This window comes from Neovison vison, chromosome 5 (assembly GCF_020171115.1).
Source record: "Neovison vison isolate M4711 chromosome 5, ASM_NN_V1, whole genome shotgun sequence".
Classification (NCBI taxonomy): Eukaryota; Metazoa; Chordata; class Mammalia; order Carnivora; family Mustelidae; genus Neogale; species Neogale vison.
The window spans coordinates 158,335,805-158,347,368 of NC_058095.1; the positions used below are offsets into that span (position 1 = coordinate 158,335,805).

Below are 11,564 nucleotides of genomic sequence, written 5' to 3' on the forward strand. Positions count from 1 at the left end.
AAGGAGTATCCAGGGTGTGGGATGGGAGGGGGGAGAAAGGGTCCTGACAACCCACTTTCCTCTGGACTGTGCTGCAGATTCCCGGCAGACCTGAGTGAACTCCTAGGATCTGAACATGCTTCTTCTCAAGTCTGGGAATGAATGCACAAGGAAGGACCCAGTGGTGGACAAGGGACTTCCGTGTGTGTGTGTGTGTGTGTGTGTGTGTGTGTATTTGTGTGTGTGATGAAGCTTGGCTGTGTATGCGAGTGTGTCACACCCGTAAGCACGATGTTCCCCTTCCTTGTGGGAATGGAGCCAGGTTGGGAAGGAAGAGGGCTGGACTGTGGGCCAGCGTCCTGCACCAAGAGTAGCTCCCTCTGCACTGTCGCTTTCCAGAGCAGATCTCCAGGAAGTCTGAGAATCCTGAATTTGAGCCTGGGCTTCTAGGGTATTATGAAGATTGATTTGTCACAGCCGAAGGATATAACACTTTTTTATAACAGCTTGTCAGTTTGATTTATAACCTTTCCATATTTAGACAAACGGTACGTGGGTCTTTTTTGTGTTCTTCCTGGGTCCTGGGGCAAGAATCATGTCAGGACAGCATTCGACATGGCAGACGATGAGCCATGAATTCAGCGAAGAAAGAAATCACTTGGGCTGGTGTCACCTGTCAGGAAAAGCTTCGTGAGAATTCACTGCAACTCATGGTTGGTTAGGCTGAAAGAAGACAGCTGAGATAAAGCTAACTAACAGGTCAGGCTCTTGGATATAGAGATCCCAACTAGAAGAGAGGCCACGGAGGTTCAGCAGATCGTAGCAGAAAGGGGCCGAGCCCATGGCTCCCGGCTAGTCAGCTCTGGGCTCACGTGCCCAGTAACTTCCCCTGGCCGGGGATGAGCAGCAGCTTTGGGAAAACAAGAGTGTGGAGGTCGGGGCGCCGGTTCAGGGAGTGACAGAGAGGAGACCGGAGCCCCCCACACTTTAATACCCAGAGACGAACCAGCCTGAGGGAGCCACCTTGGAAATCTCATCTTGCAAGGTAATATAAATATTTTTTTTCCTTTAATGAGACTTTAAAATTAGACTGTGTGTACAGCTCTCCTGCTGTCCCTTAACCAGTGGCTTTAGGCAAGGTATTGAAACTTTGAGCCTTAGTTTCCACATCTGTAAAATGGAGAGGGTAGTAAAAGCAGGTCTGTGTGGAGAATAAATGCTGTAATGTGTATCTGGCATCCCTTGTGCCTAATGTGTGCCGGCTGATGAGCTCTCCCTGGCTCACGTGTGGGCCAGAACTTCCCTAATGAGACGGTCACTCGTGGTGTGGTGGGTGGTCCCACGGCTTTGCTTTGTACATCGGGATGGTATTATTTAGTGTTTAGAATGTATGCTGCAACTTACTCCCTTGGGAAAATGATACGCCAGCAACAGCTGAGTTTTAAAGAACTGATGACACGTTAACTTAGAATGAGCACAGAGTAACGCTGAGGCCGGGGAAATGTTGCATGCGGGAGCTCACAATCAGTTGAGATTCTTGGAAGAAGGGCAAGCTTTCCTTTCCAGAGTTCCAGTCTATTTTTGTCAGCAAGGAGAGGTGATATGGCTTGTTTTGTAATAATCCTGGTAATCCTATGATGATATGTATGTTCTAAATCCACTCGTGAGTTGGCTGAGAGAGGGTAATCTGCTTTTCTGGATATTTAGGGAGCATTTCTGAGTTGCTGGAAAAGCCATGGAATTGTTTATATATTGTGCAGAAGGGCCTGGGAATAGGTATTTGACAGTATTTTAAGAAAACCAGCAAACAACTTAAATAAGAAATTCGTATGCATCTTAAAATGAAATTGGGAAAGTATAGGAACCTAGCTTTGGTGGTAGGGAATTTTAGAAGAAATGGAATGTTCAGTTGCGTAGAGCTGTCACTGGGTTCTGTAAGAAATACAGTTGATCTCCCGGCATCTTCCTCTTCCTGTTGGATTTCTTTTGACCCCCTCCACCCATACTGCCCACCCCACCCCACACCTCAGACAACCACCAACACGACCTCTGTATCATCTGTGAGCTCCTTTTTTTGGTTTTTGTTTGTTTTCAGACTCCACATATAATTGAGACTATATAGTATTTATCTTTTTCTGTCGGACTTAGTTCACTTAACATTCATGGTGTCACAGACAGTAAGATTTCATTCTGTTTTATGGACTTAATAATATGTTAGGACTTAAGTCTACCATTTTATTGTGTTTTGTAAATGTTTTCTCCCTCTGGGTTTTGTTCATGTTTCCCTTTTCCTGCATTCCTCTAGGGAATTACTTGAAAGGTATTTGGCAATCAATTTTGATTTTTTGATTCCTCCAAAGATTACTTTGAATATATCATATATGTGTGTGTATACATATATATAACTTAAAATACATTATGGTATAGGGGCGCCTGGGTGGCTCAGTGGGTTAAGCCGCTGCCTTTGGCTCAGGTCATGATCTCAGGGTCCTGGGATCGAGTCCCGCATCGGGCTCTCTGCTCAGCAGGGAGCCTGCTTCTCTCTCTCTCTCTCTCTGCCTGCCTCTCCATCTACTTGTGATTTCTCTCTGTCAAATAAATAAATAAAATCTTTTAAAAAAATTAAAAATAAAAATAAAAAAATACATTATGGTATATATAATTTAAAATATAAATATCACACACACACACTTCAGGATCTGATTCTGGATGTTTGTAGTTCACTTCTAAAACTTTTTTGGGTTGATTCTGGTTGGTTTCATGCACTAGTCTTTTGAAAGTCTGCCTGGAACTTCACGAACATATTTAAATAGTAGTTAATAGCAGAATAGAGAAACCTTACCATTTAGGGGTCTCCTGGGTGACTCAGTTGTTTAAGTGTCTGTCTCTTGATTTTGGTCACGAGATCAAGTCCCATTTTGGGCTCTGCACACAGTGGCGAGTCTGCTGGAGATTCTGTCCCTCTGTCCCTCCCCCCACTTGTTCTCTCTCAGATCAATCAATCAATCAGTCTTAAGGAAAAAAAGCCTTACCATTCAGGTCCTTTTGCAAATCCCCTTTTTAAAATATACTTCTTTTAACTATTTCTTCTCCTTACATTGAGAATCACATCTTGCTTTCAAACATCAAAGGCTAGTCTGCTGTATTTCTTCATATACTCATCTCTTCCATTGTTCTTTATTCATTCCTAATGTTCCAAGGTTCCTTCTGCTATCATTTCCTTTCTGTTTGAAGGATGCCCTTTGGCAAATTATTTTAGGGAAGATTCACTGGTGACAAATTATTTTGGTTTTCCTTTATCTGAGAATGTATTTCACCATCATTTCTAAAAGATATTGTTGGGATGTCTGGGTGGTTTAGTCAGTTAAGTGTCTGCCTTCAGCTCAGGTCATGATCCTGGGGTTCTGGGATCAAGCCCTGCATTGGGCTCCCTGCTCAGCTGGGAGTCTGCTTCTCCCTTTCCCTCTGCCCCTCCCTCTCTCAAATAAATAAATAAAATCTTAAAAAAAAAAAGGTTGTTGAATATAAAATTCTCTATTAAAAGCTCCTTTTTTTTTTTAAACACTTAGGAAATGTGGCCATTCTCTTCAGAATTCTTGGTTTCTTTTTTTTTTAATTTTTTATTTTTTATAAGTATATAATATATTTTTATCCCCAGGGGTACAGGTCTGTGAATCACCAGGTTTACACACTTCACAGCACTCACCATAGCACATACCCTCCACAGTGTCCATAACCCCACCCCCCCCAGGATTCTTGGTTTCTGATGAGAAATATACTGTTATTCTTATTTTCTTTTCCTATATAGGAAATGTTTCATTTCTCTGAATACTTTTAATGTTTGTCTTGTCTTTTGTTTTCAAAAATTTTATGGTGATATATCTTGGCAAGAATTTCTTTAGGAATTCCTCAGATTCCTGATCTATCTTCAAATTCACATGCTGTTTCCTTTGTCATTTCCATTCTGTTCTTGAGCCCATTCAATGAAGTTGCTAATTTCATTTTTCAGTTAAAACATTTCGGTTGATTCTTTATATCTTCTATTTCTTTTCTGAGACTTCATTTTTTAAATCTGTTCTTACTTGCTTATTGGAATATTTCTGTGATGATTGTTTTAAAACCTTTGACAGATCTTGTCTTTTCTCAGTGGGGTCAGGTGCTCCTGAATCTTGGTGTGGTGACTAATATTTGATTGTGTTCTGGACTTTTTAGATATCCTGAGAATCTAGTTCTTTAACTCTTCTAACTTGGCAGGTAGCTACCCTTTAGCACATACATCCTGTTCCATTTTTGGTTTGTTTGTTTTTTTCTTACTTTTCTTTTTTCTTTTTTTGTTGAAATGTCAACTTAGTTTTCAAAGGTTTTGCACCGTTATTTTAGTCTGCTTATTTGTGTGCTACTTAGAGGACAGTCTGAATCCCAGTTAGCATTTCACAGTACAATTCACTTCTTTTTTTTTTTATTTTTTTAATATAATTTTTATTGTTAGATTTAATTTATTATGGTAACAGTTACTGTCTTTTTTTAATTTTATTTTTTTTCCAATTTATTTATTTTCAGAAAAACATTATTCATTATTTTTTCACCACACCCAGTGCTCCATGCAAGCGGTGCCCTCTATAATACCCACCACCTGGTACCCCAACCTCCCACCCCCCCGCCACTTCAAACCCCTCAGACTGTTTTTCAGAGTCCATAGTCTCTCATGGTTCACCTCCCCTTCCAATTTACCCAAATTCCCTACTCCTCTCTAACGCCCCTTGTCCTCCATGCTATTTGTTATGCTCCACAAATAAGTGAAACCATATGATAATTGACTCTCTCTGCTTGACTGATTTCACTCAGCATAATCTCTTCCAGTCCCGTCCATGTTGCTACAAAAGTTGGGTATTCATCCTTTCTGATGGAGGCATAATACTCCATAGTGTATATGGACCACATCTTCCTTATCCATTCATCCGTTGAAGGGCATCTTGGTTCATAGCAGCAATGGACACAGTCGCCAAACTACAATTCACTTCTAAAACCTTTTGCTGTTTGATTCTGGCACATTTCATGCATAGGTTTCTTGACCTACTAATTCATATGCGTATGTAAGGAATTCTCTTCCCTCGCATCTTTTTCGAAGTAAAGCACCACCTCATGACTGCAAGGTGGCAGTGAAAGTCTGGGTGCCACCTATAGTCTCCCTGGAAACCTTACCCACACACTGGTAGGAAGAGGAAGATGTATCACCTCATTACTAGAGGACAGGAAGGGAATTAAGGCTCAGCCCACGTGCCAGTGGGGGGCTACAATACTTAGCAGAGAGAGGAAAGGGTATAGTTTGTGGTATTTGTGTAGAGTAGGACAGGTAGAGTCAAAAGGGTTCTGCCTTGCTCAGCTTCCCTTTTCCTGGTCCTTCGGTTACAGGGAGAAGTCATTTTTTGAAGTTTTTATTTTGTCTGCTCCTTGTGTTTCTAGGTGCTGGCATTCTCTAGTCCCCAGAGCAGGATAAGTAGGTGGAAAATAAGAGAGAGAACTCACCTCCATACCCTTTTTTGAGTCCTAAAGTCCCTGGTTAATTTGCGTTATTTTTTCCACCTTTCGGAGTCTTCTGCTATTTATCTATTTCATCCCGAGTTTTTAGCTATAGTTAAAGGAAGAAGTAGGATGGCATGTGTTACTCCACCTTATCTGGAACCAGAAGACACAAACCCTTGGGTTTTTGACCTGAACAAGCAGAAGATTAGAGTTGACCTCGGCTGAGATGAGAAAGGCTATGGACAGAACAAGTTTGTACATGAAGATCAGGACTTCAGTCTTGGTTATATTGAGTGTGAAACATCTACTACTCAAACAAGTGGAAAAATTGAGGAGGGAAATTAGATAACTAAGTCTAGAATTTAGGGGAGAGTTTGAGTCAGTGATACAAATTTGATGTAATTAAACATATAGATCTTTCAAACCATGATACTGAATGAGATCACTAAGGAAGTGGAAAGGAAACCAAGTACCTTAAGAGATGAGGGAAAAGAGGATGAATGAGCCGATGCAAACAAGAAGAGGGAGCTATTGAGGCAGGAGGAAAACCAAAAGTCTGTGGTATCATGGAAACCAATTGAAGAAAACTGTTTCAAGAGAAAGGGAGAGCTCACCTGGGTCAGATATTGTGAGTGGAAGAGGTTTTATTATTTGGATTTAAAGCATTAAATTTCACAGTGCAGGAGATTCTCATGGCTTCCATAAGAAAAGTTTAAGTGCAGTGGTGGGGGGAAACATGGTTGGTGTGGATTTATGAGAGTGGAATACAGGAATGGGATAGTGAGTGAAGAATTCTTTTGAGGACTTTTCTTGCTAAGAGGAGAAACTAAATGAGGAAGTAGCTGGCAGTAGAAGGAAGGTTAAAAGATGATTTCAGAGCTTTGATCTGTTGGGTTTTTATTTTATTTATTTATTATTGTTTTTATTTATTTCATTTTTTTAAAGATTATTTATTTGAAATGAAACAAGATGGGATCGGGAGGGAGACAAACCCTAAGAGACTCTTAATCTCACAGAACAAACTGAGTGTTGCTGGGGGGAGAGGGGGAGGGAGAGGGTGGTTGGGTTATGGACATTGGGGAAGGTATGTGCTATGGTGAGTGAAGTGTGTAAACCTGGCGATTCACAGACCGATACCCTTGGAGCTAATAATACATTACATGTTAATTTAAAAAATTATTTTAAAGATTACTTATTTGGGAATGAGTGAGAGCAGGAGGGAGAGGGAAAAAGAATCTGAAGCAGACTTCGCTGAGCACTGAGACCAACATGGAGCTTGATCCCACCACTGAGAGATCATGAACTGAGCTGAAACCAAGAGTTGGATGTGCAAGCGACTGAACCCATGGATAACCCGTTTTATTGTTGTTGTGTTTGTTTTGTTTTTAGATGAAGAAATAATAGCATATATGCTGTTGGGAATGATCCAATAGAAAAAGGAAAAACAGTGATATAGTACAAAGAGGGAAGAATGTTAAAATGACCCCTTGAATAGATGGGAAGGAATGGGATCTAAGGGGCAGAGGCCTTGGCTTCAGATAGCATCAGGAATCATCCATCCATGGTCAGTGCAAATGGCAAGACAGTCTGTGAAAAGTATCCTCACATCTCAATGAAGTACAAAGCAAGGTCATTTGCTTGTGAGGATAGGGTAGGAATTAGAGGTGTGAGGAGAGAAGTAGAGGCGCAAAATAGTTAGCTAAGAGAGCTGGGAGTGAACGGATTATGGAAACATACTAAGGCCCACCAGTTTTGTTGTTGCAAAAATGAGGACACAAATTCGAGTGACTATGTGTATGTAGGGTAATCTGCTTGGAGAAAGAAATGAATCCATCCAGCTTTAGTCGCTCAGTAATCTGTCCCTTTGTCCCATTCACACCACCTTCATTGTCCTGTTATTCTTGAAGACCCGCTCTTGAATGAACTACAGAAATGGAGCACTGCAACCAACTTAAGGTGGCAATTGCAAAGGTGCCCTGTGGCCACATGGAGTATTTTTAAATTGTGAGGGAAACACAGCGACATCTGTTGGACATGGTGCAAACTACTAGCTCAGCATAGTTCACAGTTACATTACTTGATGGTTCTATATTTCTGTTCATTCCTTAATTTATTTGTGAAGCTGAGTTTTCTAGCTTTTGCTGAGATAAAACACTGCACAAAAATCAGTTGGAGTATCCAATCTGATTCTGAAGTTTGAAAAGTGCAGTGCCCAACAGCTACAAACAACCCTCTAGCAAGTAATTGTGGTTATCTAAGAATAAAATTTTAAAATTTTACATTTATGTTTTTTTAAACAACTTCTAAGTCGTTAATTTTTGAATAATAATGAGGTTGTTTAGACCTAAGCTACTTAATATGAAGAATTATTAGCTATTTATTTTGGTCTAGGGGTATAATCAGAGACATCATAGGCACTGAGAAAGTTTGGGAGCCTCTGATTTGAGGATGAATTCTTGTTGCTTCCTGTATTTCTTCCGAGCAATGGGGCAAGGCCCTTGAAGGATGTAGTTGTTTGCAGTAGAACTAGGAAATTCTCACACCTACATCTAAATCTTGCATGGGATAGCTTAAGAAAGATCCCCCCTCCCTCATTACCTTGAAACTTGAGTGGAAATTCTCTCCACCCGGTTTTAATGGCACTTGGCTGCACCATCAACATCTGTTATAACTTGAGTATTTAAAGCCAAAAGGAAACACAGGACTCTCAGCTCCCCCAGAGCCATGTGGGTCACCAGAAGACTTGGCTTGGATGTTACTTGTTTTGCCAACATCCACTGCAAATGGATAACTCATGAGAGATGGCTTAAGCCACGTAACTGTGGCCTCAGAACTGCTTTTGTTTTCTCCAGCAAAGATACGGAACAAATGCCGGTGTGTTGGGGAAATGAGCTGCCAGTAAGCTGTTTGTGCGTGTGCGTGTGGGAGCCTGTTACAGGGCTCTGCAAACACCTTCTCTTCTTGATCTGTAACTGTGAGCTTCCCAAGCCAAGACTGGGCTTTCTTCATTTTTGATAAGCTCAGTACCCAGGACAAGGCCTGGCACATGGCAGACATTGAATAATGTTTGATGTTAGAATGTGGCTGTTAGGGCACCTGGGTGGCTCAGTGGTTTAAGCCTCTGTCTTCAGCTCAGGTCATGATCTCAGGGTCCTGGGATCGAGCCCCACATTGGGCGCTCTGCTCAGCAGGGGGCCTGCTTCCTCCTCTCTCTCTGCCTGCCTCTCTGCCTACTTGTGATCTCTGTCTGTCAAACAAATAAATAAAACCTTTAAAAAAAAGAATGTGGCTATTAATAAATTTCTGTTATCTGATTTGCATAAGCAGATGTACCAAAAAAACTGAAGAAGCTTAAGCTGTAGGGTCCCCAAAGATTTATAAATATCTGAGGTATTTTAATTGTAATTAGTTCAAAATATTTTCTCTTTCTACTTTGCTTTGGCCTCTCTCATATTTGACCATGTTTGGTGAGATCAGAGAGGCTGTAAATATTTTTTGGATCCATCTCAGAAGAAGTGGAGTTAGGGTGCATTTAGTTTGGGTTCAAAGAGCTAAATGTGATTGACATTCACTCTTGTCTATAGCTATGCTAGCCATCCCCGTGTAGAAATGGGTGCCTGGAATCCTGTCCACTCTGAAGGACACGTCCCAGGTTGAGACATGAAGTCAGGGGTATGGTCTCGTGAAAGCCTTCCACAGTGCCTGCTGCAGGAGGAATGTCCATTACAGAGGAAAAATGGGACATGGAGAGAAGGTATAGGAAACTGGTCTGTAGAAAATCTTCCATCAGATATGTAAAAATATGTAAAAAATAAGCTGCCGAGTCATTCTCCACAACACCTAGTCAAAAAGGATGTTCTTTTCTGACAAGAATATACTCAAAAGAGCAGAGCACACAGGATACATACTTTCTTCACAGGGGTTGCATGATACAGAGTTTACCACCGTTTGTTGCTGTGGTACGACCCAATACCAGTACCACAAACAGCAAGGACATCTGTGTGTAATGTAACACATCACACATCTTAGTCTGTTTGCTTGCATCTTCCTGATCTGATGTATCCAGTTCTGATGAAGTCTGGTGGTTCCCAATGAAATGATACGCAAAATGGCCACCAAGTCAACAAAAGTGCCTGCATTTTCTACGTTGTCAGTAATAAATAAATTTTGATCAACCACTAGAAGATTGGTTTACCTTTGATCTCTGTATGAAAAATTATAAAAAATTATTTTTCCAAGAGGTGATCAAAGAGTGTGCAGCCAAAACAATGTTGGAAAAAAGTACATTAACCAGTTAACAAAAATGTCATTTTTCTGGATTATGATGGTTTGGGTTTGATCAGCTTTACAAATTTTGAACTACATATTGATTCCTTACTCTGAAGATGCCCTTTCATATTTACTTTTACATTCAGAATCTTACAATATTTCTCTATTAACAAATAGACATTTGGTGTCTCATGATGTAAAAACTAGTCACAATGCAAGAACTAATCACTCGATCCCTCCCCTATTATTTATGGGAGGACATTTTGCTATTTCAGCCATAAGAGCTCTAATTATATAACATTTTTAAAAAGATTTTATTTATTTATTTGACAGAGAGAGACACAGCAAGAGAGGGAACATAAGCAGGGGAGTGGGAGGGGGAGAAGCAGGCTTCCCACTGGGCAGGACCCTGGGATCATGATCTGGAGCCAAAGGCAGACTCTCAATGCCTGAGCCACCCAGGCGCCCTCCAACTATATAACATTTAACTATTTAAGAGCTCTATTGCTCTAACATCTTCTAATTTGCATTGCCACAGTGACAGCTGCTCTTCCAAAGTCAACACATTTTATTTCAAATGCTGCACATTGTATAACCTCTCTGAAGACTTTTTAAAGGAACAATTAGGGATCCGTAGCTAATCATTTCATTCTGCCAATGGGGACACTATTAGCAAAACACAAATCATGGGAAACTCTACCGAACAAAAAACCTCGTTTCTTCAATTTGAAAAATTGTAAGGAAAAAATCCCAATGGAATGAGAAGCCTATGAATTAAAAAAGACTTAAAAGACCAAGTGTAAAGTGTTAACTTTCTTGATACCCCAATTTGAACAAACTTAGAAAGTGACTTTATGAAATAATTGGAAACCATCTGATTGAATAATTGATATTAAGAAATCAAGTTACTATTTAAGATGTGAAATGATTTTATTAAAAATAGTTATCTTGTGGAGATACAGAAAATATTTGTAGATAATACTATGAAAAGACAGATGATCGTTTTTCATATCACCATTATATTCATGATAGAATAACAATGCTTCTTTTATTATAAATTAAATGCTACTTGATCTTCTTAAAACACATATTTACTATGCTTGGAATATTTGGGCATGCTTAATAAAATAAACAATTGCAAAATATTCCATTTTTTTAACCAAGCAAAGTACATAATTTTATACAATTTACATACAACTTTTATGTTAATGATAGAAATAATGAAATTTTTGTTTTTTATATTTAACAATAGAAAGACTTTACCTCCCAAGACATGCACTACAACCAATTTAATAGATTCTGTCATCAGAATGATGGTCTTGCATCTTATATATGAGATCTGTCCATGGGGTTTGACAATCAGATTAAATATGTTAATTGTCTTTATTATACAAAATATTGAACAAACACACATGAAAAGGATAGTAGGATGGGCCTCTGTGGACCCCTCATGCAGCCCTCGAACTTCAATCTATGGCCAAACTTGTCTTATCTACTTCTCATCCATTTCTCCACTAGTATTTTTTAAAAACTTTATTTATTTGGCAGACAGAGATCACAAGTAGGCAGAGAGGCAGGCAGAGAGAGGGGGAAACAGGCTCCCCGCTGAGCAGAGAACCCGATGTGGGGCTCGATCCCAGGACCCTGAGATCAAGACTCGAGCCGAAGGCAGAGGCTTAACCCACTGAGCCACCCAGGTGCCCCTCCATTAGCATTTTGACACAAATCAGTCACTTGCACCAGGAGGTGAGCCTGTGGTACCCCCGAGCCAGAGGCCCTGAAGCCCAGGGCAG

The 11,564-nt window shown here is 40.2% G+C and overlaps 1 protein-coding gene across 4 annotated transcripts in view; it reads left to right on the top strand.

Moving 5' to 3' along the window:
* Window positions 1-729: 729 nt before the first annotated feature.
* The window catches only part of BIVM (basic, immunoglobulin-like variable motif containing), a 119,552-nt gene continuing 108,717 nt past the window's right edge, over window positions 730-11,564 (top strand). For 3 of the 4 annotated variants that reach the window (XM_044250064.1, XM_044250068.1, XM_044250063.1), the window contains exon 1: window positions 732-1,024. The gene's annotated coding sequence lies outside the window, so the exon portion shown is untranslated. Of the gene's footprint in view, window positions 1,025-11,564 lie in introns of all 4 variants that reach the window. The other variant, XM_044250074.1, reaches the window with a different exon arrangement.